At 35.8% G+C, this 19,107-nt stretch overlaps 1 pseudogene; it reads left to right on the plus strand.

Annotated features, from left to right (window-relative positions):
* The first annotated feature begins 853 nt into the window (after positions 1 to 853).
* On the plus strand, positions 854 to 17,683 carry LOC136782381 (uncharacterized; annotated as a pseudogene).
* Positions 17,684 to 19,107: the final 1,424 nt, after the last annotated feature.

Here is a 19,107-nt window from a genome sequence, read left to right on the forward strand (position 1 = left end):
CGTAAATTGTACATTGGTATGTAGATTGTCATGTTTTGTTATGAATTTAAAATTATACCACTGGGCTCTCGGTCTTTGGCTTGAGATCGTTATGTTATATTATGTTATAGGAAATGACTCCTAACCATTGGACTTATTTGGGAGTTACTGTTAAATATTATCCCATCTTCTCTAGGAAGAACAATTGTAATTATATTAAAGTCGTAGCTGATAACTATTCACTTGAAAATAATGAAATTTATATTTTTAACGAGTATTAAACAATTCATCATTTTGCAGAAATTTGTTTCCAGATTTATTCTTATCCTATCGTTTATAAAGAAATTTTCTCATGAGAGAAGGACGAAGCATCTGCGCAACAGTGAAATTAGTGGAAATAACTAGTTTCTTACTAGGAAGATCAATAAGGAGGAAGTGCGCAATAATTATGCACCGAAACATTTATAAAAATACGTCATTATGAATCTTGTTTCCTCTTCATACTATCAAATGCAAGCTTGAACATTATCAGGATCTTGCAATATTTTGTCAAAATGTGATACCTTCAATGATTTTTCAATAACAAATGTAAGAAAAACGCTAAATGTGCCGGCCGCAAAGGATTCTGGGTCGAAGGGAGTGTCGGCAATACTGCCAAAGTATGATTACAAAATATTGTTCTAATTGTTAAAACGTTTTGAAAAATAAAGATTGATGCTATGAATAACTTTTTTAAGAATTTTATATTAAAGTGTATTGTATTTTAAATTATTTAATGATCTTTAATAGTTGCTTCGATAAGAAATTTATACCAATCATCAAAAATTGGTTTAGTGTTTTTAGTGGCGAAAGGTTGGCGAAGCTGGAAAATCATCGAAGGGACGCCGAAACCACTTCCCCCGGTCTGTTTCGTGCCGCCATTTTTACTTCGGGAAGCGTGCTAGTTCGCGTCGTTTCTAATCGCGCAGTTTTACGATAATACTGACTTGGTAAGTACCAAAACGTAATTAATACCTTCCTAATATCATTATAGTGAACTGGATGTAATAATTTTTATTTTTCTTGGTAATGGAAACAAAAAAATTACTTTGTCAAAATAGATTCTTGCAGAGAGACGATTGCACGCCATTTCGTGTTCACGGCGTCATTAAAAGTTTTGCGTCTTACCATAAAAACTCAAATTTATTTCAATTTTTCAAATGAAAGTTACGGTCGCCAGCTCCACGTATATTTTGCTTTCTAATAATAACAAACTAAAGGTTAACATCGTAAAATAACTCCGAGGTTTGAGCAATTTCAACTATGGCAGAAAATTTCGTCACCGTTCAAAGGCGAAAAATTGTGCGTAATTTACTTGCTTTTAATTGAATGCAGTGTGTGGCGATCAGTCGGAGTTTCTAATATTTTCAATAATTGAGTTTATTTGAAAACGTAAGTGGATATAAATGTAAACTAACAGCAGACGAGAATAGCAATAACGAATTTGAAAGAATATGAAGTAATATTTGTAGAAGTTGGTATTAATATTCCGAAATTGGAAAATTATCTACTTTAGTCGTGAAAATTAATACATTAAAAAAGAAAAAGCATTTTTTTATAGCTTTTTGCACTTAGGAAAATTCAGATTTTATAGCGTTGACCAATGTCTCTACCATTGTCCATTGACAAATGGTAGATCTAACCTCAACATTTTCCTGCAAATATTTGAAAATTCAGTTATTTGTGAGTTACAAATTTTTCAAGAAATATTAAGTAATATAAAATGGCGATTTCTTGGGGATGATGCGTCATTATGAATGGTTGAATGGAATATTCCAATAGGGTAGATTTCTGATAGGTTTTTGAACGCTTTTCAACTATTCACTGGTAAAATTTGTCGATGTGCGCGACGCCATTTTAGCTTTCGTACATTCTGCCTGCTTCTCCAAGCAAGGAAAAAGCTTTATCTGACCGGCGTCCCCGAAATTGACAGGAAATTTCGAATACTTTTGAAACATTTGAAAAAAGTCGTTTATTATCTAAAACAGATTTTAAAAAGGTGCTCGATTTTAATAATGAAAGTGATTCTTGTGTTAATTATTTTTAAGTACTTGTGGAGAAGAAATTGAAACGCTCTTGGCTACGTTGCGCATTTTTGAAAAGTTAATTCATTACCCAACGGCAAGTTCCCAAGAGCTATTTGACTTTAAAAAAGAGCATTCACTGTTAATCCAGCTAATTATTTTCGAAAAATCTGAGATTCGTTTGCTGCAACGTGCCGGTCGTTTATTGTCTTCATTGGGTAAAAAGAGACTTGCTTGCATAAATTGATATTTATCCAGAAATTTCGCTTACTTCAAGGTAATCATAACGTAGCAAACATTTGTTTTGATCTATGGAATATTTTTCTTAATCTTAATAAAGTTACTTAACTTTTTAGTGTTTAGATTTATCAAGTTACTTTTTATATTTCATTTTTATTTATCTTATTTTATAATTTTGAATTATAAATTTGTTACGCTTATATAATTGTACGAAATTTTAAGTACAATTAACACATTTAAATGGGAAAACATCTCACGCATTATTAACTAAATTATGTTTGCAAATATGAATTAAAAAATGATGGGAGTCATTTTATCTAAAATATTTGGCGCATATGACAGTGGAGATTCGTTCTATTGTAATAATGTATACTCGCAAGAGCTCGAAATAAATGACCTTCGAGCCCGAAGAAGTACTAATAACATACGTAACGCCAAACTTGTTCAATCGATAATTTAACAATTTTCTCTTTTGCTGTTATCTCTCTTTTAATTATTACATTTTGAATAAATTTGTGGTATAAGTATATAATGTGATGTAATATATACATTTTTATTATTTCCTAAATGCAGCAGAGAACCACTTTATTTTATTGTTGATGTTTTTAAACTTGTATATGTTTTTGAATATTAAGTAATTCTTATGAAATTAACAAAATTGATGGCTATTGTTTCTTTAAAAACTAGGTTCTTGAACGAGCCGAAAAAATGCCGGGTTTTAGCAGTGTTGGCACATTTAAAATCTTCATCGGCAATTTGGCTGACAAAACATCAAATGCTGACATCAAACCACTGTTTGAAAAGTATGGAAAAGTTGTGGAGTGTGATGTAGTAAAAAACTATGGATTTGTGGTAAATGTTTCTTTCTTTCATTTTAAATGATATGTATGATACTTATAAGAATTATTGCTTTATATATATTTCATGTTGTAATAGCACATGGAAAATGAGGAAGCTGGCAGAAATGCTATACAGAATTTGAATGGACAGATGGTCCATGGTCAACCAATCAAATGCGAAGCAGCAAAGAGTCGAAAAGGTCCTAACACTCCAACAACTAAGATTTTTGTTGGGAATTTAACTGACAACACAAAAGCACCTCAAGTACGCGAGCTGTTTGCCAAATATGGCACAGTCGTGGAATGCGACATTGTTAGGAATTATGGATTTGTGCACTTGGAGGCAACGGGTGACGTAAACGACGCCATTAAGGAGCTGAATGGACAAATAGTGGATGGCCAGCCAATGAAAGTCCAAATTTCTACTAGCAGAGTGCGACAGAGGCCAGGTATGGGGGATCCTGAACAATGCTACCGATGCGGCCGCGGGGGCCACTGGTCCAAGGAGTGTCCTAAAGGAGGGATGGGAGGAGGACCGGATAGGAACGGATTCAGGGACCGAATGTTTGGACGTGACCCCTATCCTCCACCGCCGCCACCACCTTTCCTTCGGGATCGGCTGATGGGTGGTGGCCGCTTTGGAGTAAGTTATAATCTTCTCAGTCTATTAAATCATTTTAAACCTAGTTCTTCAAATCAACACCTTACAAACCAATGAGAAATTAGTCTTCAAAGCCAACAAACAGATCTGAAACAATTTGGATTGGCAGTAACCATATCAAGCACCCAGAAACATTATTAGTCACGTTAGGAAAATAAAAGTATATTGAATGCCTGGAATGAGTCAAGTACAAAATATCATTAAAGCATGTATTTTATAATTGAAGTAAGATGAGCACCTTGACCATTAGAAAACACTTAAAGTATATGTATAATCTCTGGAATGATTATAGTCAAAATTGTTGAATAGAGGCTTATTAGATACATTTGGAATGATTACTAAACGATTAATTGGATGTTCAACAGGATTATGATAGCTACTATGACAGGAGGGGCTTCGAGGACAGCAGGGATCTGTACGAGAGGCGGTTTACGGGTATGACAGGGCCCTGTGACATGGGAAGTTCCATGTGCGGGCTAGACTTTCCACCAATGACAATGCCACCTCTACCCCCAAGACGAGACCCAATGCCTCCTATGCCTCCTCTAGGTATGGGATCCATGCGCGATACCGGCTTCTCCCGTGGAAACGAGTATGGCATGTTCAGCCGACGATCACCCCCTCCGAGTGGCAACAACGGCCGGTTCAGGTGAGTACAGTCAACATACCGACTGCCCGTTCGTCCGACTTAACATTGTGAGAACGTTCCAGGCTGGATTAACAGCTCATGCGAATTGGGGTTTTCGGTGATTCGTCGGCACTCTCACTTTTCTATACTTTTAATCCATTTCATTTCTTTTTCTCTATCTCTATCTTTCCCCCTTTTAACTTTTTTGCATATATGTATAGATATCTGCTTCCTTCCAATGCTTTGACGAGCAATCAAAGATCATTAGATATTTATGCAAGTTAATGTTTACTTCTAAAACTATCTTATCCTCACTCGTTTACTCATTCTGATATTTTATTGTTAAATTCTAATCTTGACCGTGGCTAAATTAATTTGGTTCATCCTGCTTTTTAAGCGTAAATTGATGTTAAGATTTTTGTTCCTTAACCCTTAACGAACGAATGCCGCCATACTCGCGACATTGATATCGCGAGTATGGTGGCATCCGTTCGTTAAGGGTTAAAATTCAATTTGATCAATTTTAAGAAGTGCATATATATATTTTTGTACAGACAGCTTTTATTGCTCGTTACTCATATATCTATATATATATATTTTTTTGTTTCTGTCTATATTTATACTGAAATAATTATGTCAATGAAAGTGACCTCCCCATCGTATCTTCCACTGATCTCTTTCTCCTCTGTCTTTAAACTTGGGCATTATCACCCGGAATTCTCGTTCTATCTATTTAATTGTATTTATCTTGAAACTGTACTTTTCACCAGCATGAAATCTCGGTAGAGTTGAGCATTATCTATTGGCTATTTATATTTAGTGTTGCATATGTGCTATCTTCGGCTTCGCATTTTCCTCGTGTAAAATTTTCAAGTACAAGTACCCATTGACCTATACAAATCTTTCATGAATTAAAGAAAATATGGTGAAGTAGTTGATCGCAGAGTGAAAATTTAGGGGATGTCTTTGGTGTAAATTTTTCTCTTTAGTATTAGTTGAATTTCAGCATTATAGGATTAAAATATCAAACGTGAGTTTAGTGATGTTAGAATTTGAAAAGCTATATTCTTATAAGACCTAAGAGAAGTCAGTGTGATAAAAATATCTATAAATGAATAAGATACATGTTTAAACAGTAAGACCTTCAACAAAAACTTCAAGCTTTTAAACTTTTCATAAATTTTCATACAGTCAAAGAAAAATTAGTTCAGATTCTTTTTCTTCAATATATAATCATTAGATTTTTAAAGAGGTATATTTAACTTATATTGTTTGAGTTTTTCATAGCTCTCTTGATCCATGGCATTAACCTATCAATCTATATTCGTATTCTTTGAGATTTCTATTCCTTCCATGAGTGTCTCTTATAATGTGCATTCCTCAACAAGGAATTCTGCAAAAATTCAAACTATCTCAAATTAGACAAGTTTCTTTTTCTGTTTACAGAATGTCCTTTGAATAGCAAGCAAGCCAGATATCGTATACAGGGTTTAGAAAAAATTTTAAATAATCAAATATTTCAGAATCTATGCATTAATTAAAAACAAAATCTGCAACAATCTTCTAAAATTTAATTTTAAAAATCTATCAAATGGTGTCTTTGCTTCAATTTTGAATGGAGGGTTGGGCTGAAGTCTACAAGAAGATAATCTTTTTTTTTTTATAATGAGATACTTCAATATTTATAGTTTATCTCTAGAACTTCTTAGAGTACGATGTAAATGTACAATTTAATCCATGTTTTTACAAGGAATTAGAATTTGAAATTGGATAAAGGTATGTTTAGTTGAAATAGTGTACATAATTGATATAGAAGCACATCAGGTATTTTCTTTATAAAATGCATAGGTATCGAGATGTTTGATATTTGTGAGATTTGCCAGATTCTGTATGTACGTGAAACTTCAATGAGTAAAGAACTTTATGATTTTGTGTAATGTGCATATTTTTTAAAATCAATTAAGACAAAAGAAATGGAAAAGCAGGAAGGTTATGCCAATTAAAATATTTTTTCTTTATATTTTTTTAATAATTGGCTAGTTTTCGAAACAGTAAAACTTATTTTTTCTTGGCTTGGTCATTATTGAATGGACACTATATGTTTAATTAAATTATTTTAATCCTGTTTGTATATGTCTTTTCCCTGTTTCTTTTAACCAAAATCTTTGTTCTTTCCACTAGTTAAGAGCATAGCAAGAGAAGAACTGTTTTCAAATATGAAGAGCTCTGTTCTCATAAATTTAATTGTTTCTATAAAAGATAATTACCTTTTGCAGTATCAATTGTGACTGTTTCCCCATTGCGAATAGCTTGACAATCTTCTTATTGAGAATTATCCAGATTTTTCATTTACAGCTGTCAACTAGCTTGATTCTAACAAACATTGTTCTATTTCAATAATCCGATCATTGTATTTTTGACCTTTATTTGTTTTTTCTTGATTCATCCTAACATTTCATTCTTTGTCAATGTTGAAAGCTTTTCCTTTTTTTACAACCGAATTATAGATAGTTCAGTGCAATTAAGACTACGCTCCACTAACAAGAGACATTGACGAATGCAGTTTTACAGTACGAAGAAGTTGATACGTGGATTTCTGGAACCTTTCATTTATTCCCACGACCATTCTACTTTGAATTTGTTGCACGTTATTTTTACTACCGTATATTGTCCCCAGCCTGGGCTGCTGATAGTTCCTTCGCTCTCATTGTTTGTAAACTTGTAATTTGCAAGTCGCATGGGTTGTAATCCAGTCTAACGTTGCCTGCCTCATATGACTGGTTGGACTCCCATGTCCCATTATTATTGCACTCGTCTCAATCCTATACCAAATACAGTTTAAGCTGTTGCCTGCCTTGTCCAGTAATCTAAATAGATTACGAAAAGAAACACCTTCAATATATTCATGAAAGACTGAAATACAAAGATTGTAATTACCACCTTGCGCATTCCCATCTTTGCAAGTGTACAATGAGTAAACGAAAGGATCTCTGTTAAAACCAAAAGCCCTCCGACTCCTTCCCATCCAAGCTTGTCTAACTCAAGACAGTCATATTAGGTAGCACGCGAGTTGCACGTGAAACATGGACTAATTCACAAAGTTAAGCCTTGGACAAGGGAGCAAGTGTGGTATATGTTGATATCTGATATCACTGGTAGACTCGATTATTTATTATGACCGCTGTTATAGTAGAGGCATGTACGAGGACTTCAGCCGAGATTCATTTGAAGAGCGTAGGTAAGTAGACGTGCCACTGGGTCACATATCAAACAGAATTCTTTTGTACGAATAATCAGTTGGTAGTCTGCTACGCTCTTCTTTACGTTACGATCATGCTGAATTTTCCCATCACACCCATCCTCTCATCTAAAAATCTTTCAGAACAGAGAAAAAAACCTCGGATCCAAATCACACACTCGAATCTTTGATTCATCGAGCAGGAACGAACACTCTCACGTATCTCGCATATCCTCCTATGTATAGAAACATTCAAAGTCATCTACGAGTACCGTGAGAGAAAAATTTACCCCTCTGAGATTGCCTCTGGCTCCATTCAACATCTCGACTCCTCACTATCTCACTCTGCATGCATTCGACAAGCTTTGGCAGTTTTGCGACACTGTATTGAAATTTTCTTGAGACTTATCCAAAGATTTTTCACCTCTAAGCTCTTCTCGCTTGTATCTCGTACTTGTAAATACCGAGATATGGCACATATGCACTTTTCTCTCTAAGACTTTTTCGAGATTCAGGGTGATATCCCGTAAAGAAGAGTAGTCGGTCCGAAGAGATCTCTTCGGATCGTCAGAGAAACGAGAAAAGCTACCGCATTCTTCCTTCTGTTTTCTCTTGTTGTCTTTTTTTTTTTTTTACCTTCCATACCCTCCGCATACAAACTTTTCTGAATCCCATTCACAGTGCTCTCTCACTATCTTTCCTCAAATTCTAGTCAAATCCCTGTTTTCATTACCCAGCATTCGAATCACTTCACCCCGCCACTCATCACCCGATTTCTTCGGTCCAAACCACCGCACTTGTCAGTCTAAAAGTGCAAAATCTTTTATTCTCGATAATCACCCTTTCATCTTCTCTCAGCCTCGTTCAAACCGATTCTTCCCAATAAAAAAAAAAAAAAAAAAAAAAAAGAAAAAAAAATCCCTTGTGAACGTACAACTGAATTTCTCAAAGCAAAAAATAAACCCTTGACGTAGATGTGTCCGTCAAAAGTCTGTGATTGAATGTTTGATCGAAGGTAATTGGAAAGCTTGGAAGCCTCTGTTACGCCAAGCAGTCATTGATTCTTGCATCTCTTCTCTCCCAAGTGTAAAACTCTCCCCTGTCTCTTGCTGAAAAAAAGAAGGAAAAAAAAGTAGAGAAGAAATGACACAAGCTTTTCCTCACACCCATCCTCCTCCTCTGTCTGTGTGTGCGTGTGCGTGTCTAACCCTAATGTATATTGTAAGTGATAATAATAATAAACCCAGTTTGCCCGTGCTTTAAGTCCCCGCCTCCTCGTGGGCCGTTTTGACTGACGTGGCTTCATTTTGGTTTACCAGACCGGGATTACGAGGGCCATCGCCGCCGCGCCGGTTCGCACCATACTAAATCGTCGCGTCTCGGATCGGTCTGTCGGTCTGTCTGTCGGGTCTGTCTATCCGCTAGCAGGAAGCCTCGGGACCGAGAAAACTCTCTTGGCCGTCTTTGTCTGTGTCGATCGACGCGAAGATCTGCCGCCGCCGCCGACGCCGTCGCCGTCGTCGCCGCTCTGCCCGAACAGCTAATTAGGAATAAATACGATCCACCAATGTCCAGCTACGGAAAATGTGCCGGAACGAACACGATTTCGTTCCACTTGCGCCTCAAGCGTACAACCCCCGATACGAACCTCCTTCAGATACCAAAATCACTCAACCATCACCCCCCACCCCTCAAACCACCACCCATACACCCTTACGATCCTCCATTTTACGCCCAACTACAACCTCGTATTGTTAAATTCGACTACGAACCACGCTTATCCTCCGGAATCGCGCTTCGATCTCTCTTGGCGCTCCCGAAGATTTCAACCGACGAATCGTACGACGGTAATCGCGTGGAAATTACTCGCTCGCGAGGCCGTAGAAATTTTCTTGGCATTCTTCACGACCGGAGGCTTCTCAGCCGAGCGATCCATCTTCTTCTCTCGCGGTGCTTCGAGGTCACCACCGTGGCCATTTTTGTCGTCGAACGTAGCTCTCCCGTTTCGCGTTCGCTCCTAAAGTTTCGCAATTTCTGGGCTAACGAGATCGAGGCGATTCTCGAGGAAAAGCGTGCACGGCTCCGAGATTTTCCCTATGGTTCCTAGGGACTATTTGTGTATTAGCGGGAATTTACTTCGAGAGAGTCGGACCTTATAGATAAGAGTAAAATGTAAGAGGACTTTCGTTTTCGCACCCTGAGACGTAGAAAAGACGAGCGTTCTCTCTGGAGAACACGTGCAAAATGAAATATAATACTTCAGCATTGTTAATACCCGTACGAGATGAGGATATGAAAATAATTTTACAAGGACCTGCCTTGTACGGGTTCTGCAGGGACGGTTTATCAATAATAATAATGATAATGATAATTGTAGTAATCTTAGGTTTGTCAGATTTTTTCATCTACTATGTGTAAACTTTGAAGTACATAAATAAATAAATATATATATAAATATATATATATATATATGAATAGAAAAGAAAAACGGGTGTCGCGAAAACGTGTAAATTCGCGAATTTTGCCGGATGTCTCTGTCACTTCCGCTTCTTTTTGGTGAAATTACGAGATTGGAACTGAAATATAGTAAAACACAGAAATCGGCCGTTTATTATCTCATGTACACTGGGAGAAAAATATGATGACTGGTTTCGGTTGCGTCATTTCGTTCTCTCTGGATAAACTGTTAAATTCTCAATGTGAATCGATTCGCCATTTTAACTTCCTTTCTTACCCGCTCTTGTGCAATTTTTTCGCACGCGTAAACTTCGCAAAGGTTCTCCAACGATTCGCGCGATGATCTCGCAATTGCATCTGACCGGAAACCAGTCATCGTATATTTCTTTCCGTTAATTTCTCGAAAAAGAAAACTGTACAAAGCAATGAATATAATCGATGAAGTAAATAAAGTGTAGAGAACAGGCAAAACTCTGTACGTCGGTGAATCTTTGAACGAAAAGCAGCGCTGTACTCGCCAAAATCCAGCAGAAATCTGTTGAAAAGAGAGACGATGATTGATTGATTGATTGATAAAGTGAAGAGATTTAATGAAAAGACAAGAGTGAAGCGTTCGAGAAACGGGCCGGTAGTTTAGTCCGTGCAAATCTGTATTCCAAACAAACAAGCTATTGATAAATAAAAGCCAATGAGAAAAACACTGGAAAATATGAAATGCGTCGCGATTTTTTTTTTCCCAGATGATTTCGTAGATCGGATCCGTACGTTAGGGTAGAAAAAAGCTCGTTCGCACATCGTGAAGGTTTGTTGGAAAAATCGGCTCGTAACTTTTATTGCAAGCGAAGCGATTGGTCGAGGAAGAAAAATAGAAAGAGAGAAAGAGAGAGACCGGAAGTGGTAGAGAAAAAAAATAGATAGCGGGTGCGTGCGAGTTTTCCATTAATTTCCCAATAGCCCGATTTGCATCTGTGTGTATATAACCACCATATGTATATATATACAGCATATATAACCGATAAGTTTGATAGATACACGCTGACCTTGGGGAGAGCGACCTTGGCTCCTCCAAGGTAGCGTGCGTGCGGGTTCGACTAAGAAAATCATCTCGTCTATTGTTAATCGTAGATAAGAGTAAGAGAGGCGAGGAGGAGTCCTGTATATCCACCATTAGTTATAAACTCTCGTAAGATGTGCCGAGCTTTGTTGCGAGATATGTGTGCTCTGGAGAAGCTCTGTTCGCTTGGTGGAAAAAAAGTATGGAGAGAATCGTGCGAATTAGCTCATAGTGACGTAATCATTTTATTAATATAGGATATTAATTGACGTGTATAAGAATATACAAACGACGGTACGGAATATGATAAATCAAAGCTTAAACCCGAGAGAGTGAAAAAATAAATAAAAAAAAAAAAACGAAGAATATCCTCTTGGGCGGTCATGAATCTTCTTGAACCGCCAGCGCGCTCGTTCTTTTCCAGCCTGTAACGAAAAGAGTGAGAGAGAGAAGTAACGTTCGGTTCTCGAGGAAGGCAGTTACGAATAGTGGATAAAGAAGGAGATCGAGTTACCAAACATGAGTAATTCAGAGCGAGCTTTCGAGCGATATTAACGTTTCTTGCTGTAAGTCTATCGATCCCTTTCTCTTCTTTCTTGTTTGGTAAGAAAAGGACAGATGTGTCTTCGAACTCGATATTATTATTATTATTATTATATAATAACGACAAAATACAACTTAACAATGTGTAATAAACAGAAATCAAATGTACTTTATGAAAATAACCTCGCAAAAGGAAGTATGTGTTTCTTCGTGTTTCTTTGATTAAAATATTGCAATTTTTGCCCAAAAAAAGATACCAACCAATCCTGGGAAACCCGATGACCCCCTCCCCGACGCAGATAAGTCTGGAAGTGGCTTCCGGAAGCTCCGAGCCGGCGAGTCGAGATGTGGATAAATAATGTGGGACCCAGTAAATTTAGCTGGGATTTTTTTCAGCTAACGATCCCTGTGGCACTTCTGTGGTCTCGGGTCTCTGGCGGATATCTCGTTACTTTCTTTACGATGGCTTCCTGCATTTTTTCACGCGTTTGTGTCTCGCGCTCGCTCGCGATTCGAAACGCGCGATTCTCTCACTCTCTCACTCTGTCTTTCTATCTCTATCTCTGTCTATCTTTCTCTTTCTATCTATATCTCTTTATCTTTTTTTCTTCCTTCTTACATTTCCTAGCAACCAACTTTCTTCATTCTTATCCGGCATACAAAGCCGCATCCCACAAAAAATCCGGTTGCGCGAAAAAATCGATTTTTAATATTGTACATAGAGTAATTTATTTATCGAATATCCGTTTTTTGCTGATGCAAAGTCATGGAAATAGTTGTAATTTTTAAGTGTATAGCGATGATGATAATATTATAAAAGAATGTTTTATTTATAAAGTTAAATGAAGCTTGTAATTCAAATTTTTCTTGCGTTTACATTAATGATTTGGTTCTGGCAAATTTTCAGGCAATAGTTTTGTTGCGATACTTACCATGCAACCGGATTTTAGGCTCCGATCTCCTGGCAAATGAGTCTTTATTTTTACTGTTATCATTATTGTTATAATTTTAATGAGCAGGAAAAAACTCGTCAGGCAAAGTAGTCTTTTGTATCGTAATTATATCAATGATCGTTGTTAGATTCTACGGATTAATTTTTGTTTCAATAAAAACGATTACAATTGTTCAGGAATAAAAATTAATTTTCTTTTATTTGATTAACGATAAGTTGTCCGACGAGGTAAAATTTTGATTACGCCCTGAGAGTTTACTGCAGCACAATTCTGATATGTGTGTGAGTGTGCGTGCTCAAGTGTGGCTTAATTTCGGTAAATAAAGAAGCTTAAAACTTCAAAATGTAGTAATTTCTCCATCGGACCCTGTGTTTACTCGCGAATACTTCAGGGGAGCACGTTTTATTTATTTTTTCAAATCAGGCATTCACCTTGCTCATCTTTTGTTTCGCAAAGTGCAATCTAGTTGATATCGGAAAATTTTTACTCGGTTAATCGTTTTTTAATTTCTGCACAATAATGTTGCGAGTAACGAGAAGCCGGTGAACAAAAACAGCGAAACGGATAGGAAACTGTGAAATTTCTTCTTTCAAACTCTACGAACTTTCTTCTTTCCAAACTCTGTTAAGCTATAAGGGTCCTGAATGAATTCTCGGGGTTTTCTTTAAAGTCGTTCGTTTTGTGTGACTGATGTTTTCAGAACAATTGGCACTGCGGATGAGATGGTCGCGCACAATCTAGGGTACGGTGCGAATAAGTTCGCGCACATGGATTACTAGCTTAAATGCCTCGAGAAAAAACACTTGCCTACCTCGCCAAGCCATTAAAAAACGAGAGCGTAGATTCGTTTATCTACCCCGTATAGAAATTTTTACGAAAAAGCGAGAAAAATGTCTATACGTACGGAGAGAATCAGCTGTTCAAGAAACGCCATTTTATTTTCATTGAATTTCATTAACATCTTGTTTAAAGGCATATATACCTTCGAATTCGTTGAAATAAAACAAAATAATGAACAAAAATGCACACCAAAATGTTTATCCATCATCCAATAAATTTTTTTTATGTGTAAGTTTCTGTATTTGAAATTAATCCCACTGAAAGCATATATCCTATAGATTTTTTTTATTAGCTTGTCGGTAAGAAAGCAAAAAGCACGTCCTGTTGTAAAAAAAAAGTCCCAGTTCGAAGGATTGAAGCTGAGGAGGAGAGCACCGGAAATGAGCCGCCAGTGGCTGGAAACGGTGCAAAAAGTAAATACAGAGACGAACCAAAAAACTGACACAATTCTGTAGAAAAATTCCGACGCAACGTTTTCGCGCGTGCCTTGGGGCATCGCGGGAAATTCAAATATCGCCGGATCTACCTGAAATTCGTGCGGGATGCTGAGAGGGAGAAACCGGAAGTCGCACGTTTAGAGCTAGGAAAAACCCGGAAACGCCAGCAAGAGGGATTGGAAATCGGATAATCCGTACCGGACGACGAGAAAAATCTGAACGTGTAGCGGATCTCTCGCAGCGGTTCACAACGATTTCCGGTGGCCACGTGTTTTCGGAATATCGGGTCGTGGAAAAAAGCAATAGAAAACGAAACACGCGCTGAAGGCCCTGTTAAGCAAATTATAAATCTGCTATGTGATAATAGGACGAGATAGCCCGGACTTGGAGAGCGCTGATTGGCTTAAATATTCTACCAGGAAGCTCGAAAGGCATCCAGTGACATCCGGTTGATATCCGGCTAAGGACTTCGGTATGAATAATTGCAAGCTGAATACTTTTGCATTTGGTGGCCTTCTACAATCTCTATGTAAGCTTGAAAAAAAAAATGCTCAAACAGTATTAAGAGCATTCCAATTTGAACGCTCTGAGAGTCAAATTTTCTTTCTCAGGAGTAACCGGAAGCTGCTGTAGTAATCTGTCTTGAAGATCGAAATTTGTATTGACGATTTGTTTTACCTCTTCTCGTCAAATGATCCTGACAACCACAACGATTGTACTCTCATTTAAATAAACATTTTTTTACTTCTCATATCTTTTTCTATTTTCTCTATCCACGAAATATTTTAACAAACTAACAAGTTGCAGGTCTATTTTTCTCCTGTCTGTACTTATTGTAAATGAAGTGAAAACTAAATTCACAAAAAGTATATAAAAAGTTAACGTATAATGTAGCATGAGTAACCTTCCTTACCCCACCACTGATTTTCTAATAATTGCATAAGCCTACAAATGCGAAGCATCATTAAACACAGCGAAGAACGCTCATTTTTACATGTACGCGCTTATGTATATACAAGCATTAAATCATTACACGTAGTTTAGGCTATATTTAAGTCTTGCCGCATCACAAAATTATCTCTTGCGGTACAGTCAGTCCATTGTCAATTAACTGGATTCTAAACTGTTATCTTTTTTCATTTGTTATTGACTGATTTTATTATTAACTTACTGCAAGTAAAGCATCATATTGATTGTTTTATCAAATTAGATAATATACTTCAAGTTTTCGATTCAAGAGTCTTAAGAGCAGGTTACCGTAAGTATATACGTATCATGTGAAATCATAATTTATATTTCTAATAAATACTCATTAATTGTTGATTGTATATCTTAAGCGAAAATCAGTTAGCTTACTGTCTTAAAAATTTTGTAAAAATTATCAGTTTTCTTTCTTACATGAATACTTTTGGAATTGTATAAGCACGTGGTAGTATTTCTGAAAAATGATAAATTGTATTGCATTGTACTGTTTGCATTGGCTTTTGCGATAGGCGATGACCTTTGAGATCGTTATTTAAGATAGAATAGAAAAGGTTCTGAATCCAAGAATATTATTTCAATAATGGAACACTCCTGGATCTCTACGGTTGTATATAGAAATTTATCATTTGGAATTCACTCAAATAGTAAAGCATTTATATAGGTCTGACTCTTCGGACCGAAACGAACTTTTCAGTAGTGAGCAATCACCAGGCAAACTACTCTAATTCATCGAGATAATCCTAAAAACACTTCGTTCCTACCAAATGGCAAACAATTTAAGGTAAGCTTTTACAATCTTTTTAATTTTTTATTAAATCACTGAAGATTCACATTTCTTGACTCACTTTAAGGTTAGGCTTATTATTACGATAGGTTAGGTTACGCGGGTTTCTACATGTGATTGGGTCATTCCATTCTTCCATTTTTCAAATATGTCATTCTTCTTCACGAATCTCCTCGTATTTTTTGCTTGTTTTTTATAATGTTCCATGTAACTGTGCCCTCCAAAACTACTACTTTCGTTCCAACATGATTTAAAAATGTTGGAAACGTGACAAAGCGCTGAATTTCGTAGTATAATTCGAAAAATCATTCCAATTACGTAATATATCAGGCTTATGAAACAAACAAGATAATCAAATTTCGTTCAACTGTGTATTTTAATGGTATATTCAACATATTGAATTTTTCAGGGAAAATACCTTGCTTGGTATAGGAAATCCATTGCTAGATATATCAGCAACTGTAGATCAAGACTTTCTTGAAAAATATTATTTGAAACCAAACGATGCCATTTTGGCTGAAGAAAAGCATAAGCCCATGTATGACGAGTTGATTGAACAGTACAATGCTGAATTTATTGCAGGTGGTTCTGTACAGAATACATTAAGAGTTGCACAGGTAAGCAAACTTAATAGCTGACTTTAGGCTAATGTTAGAACGCTACCTCAAAACAATTTTTTTCTAGTGGTTTCTTGAAAAACCTAAAGTGGCCATTTATATGGGCTGTGTGGGTACTGATAAGTACTCTAAAATTCTTGAGGACCGTGCTACTGCAGATGGATTAAACTGTCGTTATCAGTATACTGACAAAGAGCCTACAGGAACATGCGCTGTACTTCTTACAGGGAAAAATAGATCCTTGTGTGCCAATTTAGCTGCTGCTAATTGTTTTTCTATTTCCCATATCAATGAACCTGTGAATAAATCCCTAATAGAGCAAGCTCAGTTTATCTATGTGTCTGTAAGTATCAAATATTCATTATTCTTCTTTTTACTATAAGAAGTATAAAATTACTTAAATATTACAGGGATTTTTCTTGACTGTCAGTCCAGAAACTATACTGGCAGTTGCAAAACATGCTTATGAAAATAATAAGATATTTTTGATGAACCTTAGTGCACCTTTCTTATGTGAACTTTATAAAAAACCAATGAGAGCTGCTTTGCCTTATGTAGATATTTTATTTGGCAATGAAACAGAAGCTGATGCCTTTGCAAAAGCAAACAGTATAAAAGCTACAGACAGAAAGGAAATTGCCTTAGAGATAACCAGAATGGAGAAAATCAATGACAAACGGAGAAGAATTGTTATTATCACCCAAGGTGCCAAAACAATTCTCCTAGCAAAAGATGAAATTGTTACAGAGTTTCCAGCTACAAAAATACCAAATGAAAAAGTTGTGGACACTAATGGTGCAGGAGATGCATTTGTAGGAGGTACTAAACACTTTTTTTACTTATTTATATAAAGTCATTAAGCTATAGAGTAGTTTATATGACTAATCTTTCAAAAACTTATGTGTCTTGTTAAATTTTATGATAAATCAAATATATTATTTATAAGAATGATTTTAAACAATTCTTTTAGGGTTCTTAGCTCAATTTATACAGAACAAGGATATTGCAACATGTATAAAGTGTGCAGTATGGGCAGCCACAGAAATTGTCCAGAGATCTGGTTGTACTTATGAAGGAAAGCCAAACTTTGCTGTTTGATCAGCAGTTATCAAATTCAATTGTAAATTCTGTACTTAATAACGCGCCACTGATTCTTACCTAGATGCTGTGATATTAGACAAATAAAATTGTTTATAGCCCATGTCAATAATTTTGCAGTCTATGAAAAATAAAAATTTTGTGCACAACGATGTTCAACGAAAGTACACCAAACTGTTAATCTATGAGAAAAGGCAATAAACTGTTAAAATGTTATTGTTCATACACAATGTGTAAGAATTATAAATAAAGATCTATTTTATGTAAATTCAATAACCATAGCTGTTCATTTTAATCATAGACTACTGATTTGTCTACATGATTAGAAATTTTCAATTCATTATTTATAATCTAAATACTGATAAATAATTAGTTTGTTACAAAACTGTAATTAAATAATTTTTGATTTTTATTATATTGAACGTGAAGAAAAGAAAATTTAACGTTTATGCTTCTATTGTGGTATATATACTGAGAAATATTATAGTAAACAGGTTTAAAGTTCTCGAAAAAAAATCAATAACATTATGAGAAATTACATTCACTGTGTTACAGTTGTACACATACACCTACGCTCCAATTTAACTTGAATTAACCTACAAAAGCTTGATTTACTACAAGTATGTAGTGATTATCTAAGGAAAATAATGAGTACTCAAGATAAACATTGCAATATCAAGATCAGAAAAAGCTTTTATTCATTAATTTAAAATAAATCAAGAAAAGTAAAGTACTTTGATTTTTATAATATCGATAAGAATAAAATATTATTATTTTGATGCTAAAAATTTCTATTACAGCCCTGGAAGCTTTCGAATATGTCGACAAGGCTCTTCGCTCTCAGCTGTCTCGTGTGTAGTAGTTTTGGTTCGATTGTACGAGGTAGTCGATTGGCATAGTAAAAAAAAATAAAGTAAGCATAAAATAGTCATTTAGCAGTCAATGTGTTCACTTTCGGGTATACGCTTTCAGAATGTTAATTTTCCTGTCACCAGTTATAAGTGTTGCGTTTTACTATAGTAAACCACAAATACGCCTCATCTAAAAATGTGTTAGTTTATTTCCCCGTCCATTAATTCGTAAATCCACACGTTGCGCGTCACCAGTTATATGTACGTATGTGCGTGACTGTAATACCCGCGTCTCTACGTATAAGACCGCTCTGTAAATGTAGTTATTAATTCGCAGTAGTGAAATATCTAACAACACTTCCACCCGCTTAAAAATCAAACTCTTTGACTCATCAGCTCCTTTCTCACCATTGATGACGATGAAACAATCGGTGTAAATAAAGTGTGTTAAAGGAATCACAAAACCAAGAACACTTAGTGGAAATCATTTCCCCGAAAAATGAAAGATAATTGAAACTTCTCTAAAATTTTGAAAGACGGGGTCCTAATTTTCTTGTTACGGTCATGACAAAACTCACACGAGTTAAAACTCTAAAGCAGCAATCATATATATTTATCGCTGATGCAATTTTAATAACCAGGAACAGGGGAAAGAATGAAGAAAAGTGGAAGAAGCTGACGATAGGCATATTATAATTTTTAAATGACAAGCGAAAAGAGTGAATACTTAGGGGGTAAGATTGAAACTAAAATGAAATAATTAATAGTTTTTAAGTGGTTTCTGGCAGCCGGTTTACGCGTTGGCATGTAAAGTATATGTAAACACACATATGTACTTTCC

The sequence above is a fragment of the Prorops nasuta genome, unplaced genomic scaffold (assembly GCF_024137725.1).
Source record: "Prorops nasuta isolate Cenicafe-Biocafe unplaced genomic scaffold, Cenicafe_Pnas_1.2 PNAS00025, whole genome shotgun sequence".
Classification (NCBI taxonomy): Eukaryota; Metazoa; Arthropoda; class Insecta; order Hymenoptera; family Bethylidae; genus Prorops; species Prorops nasuta.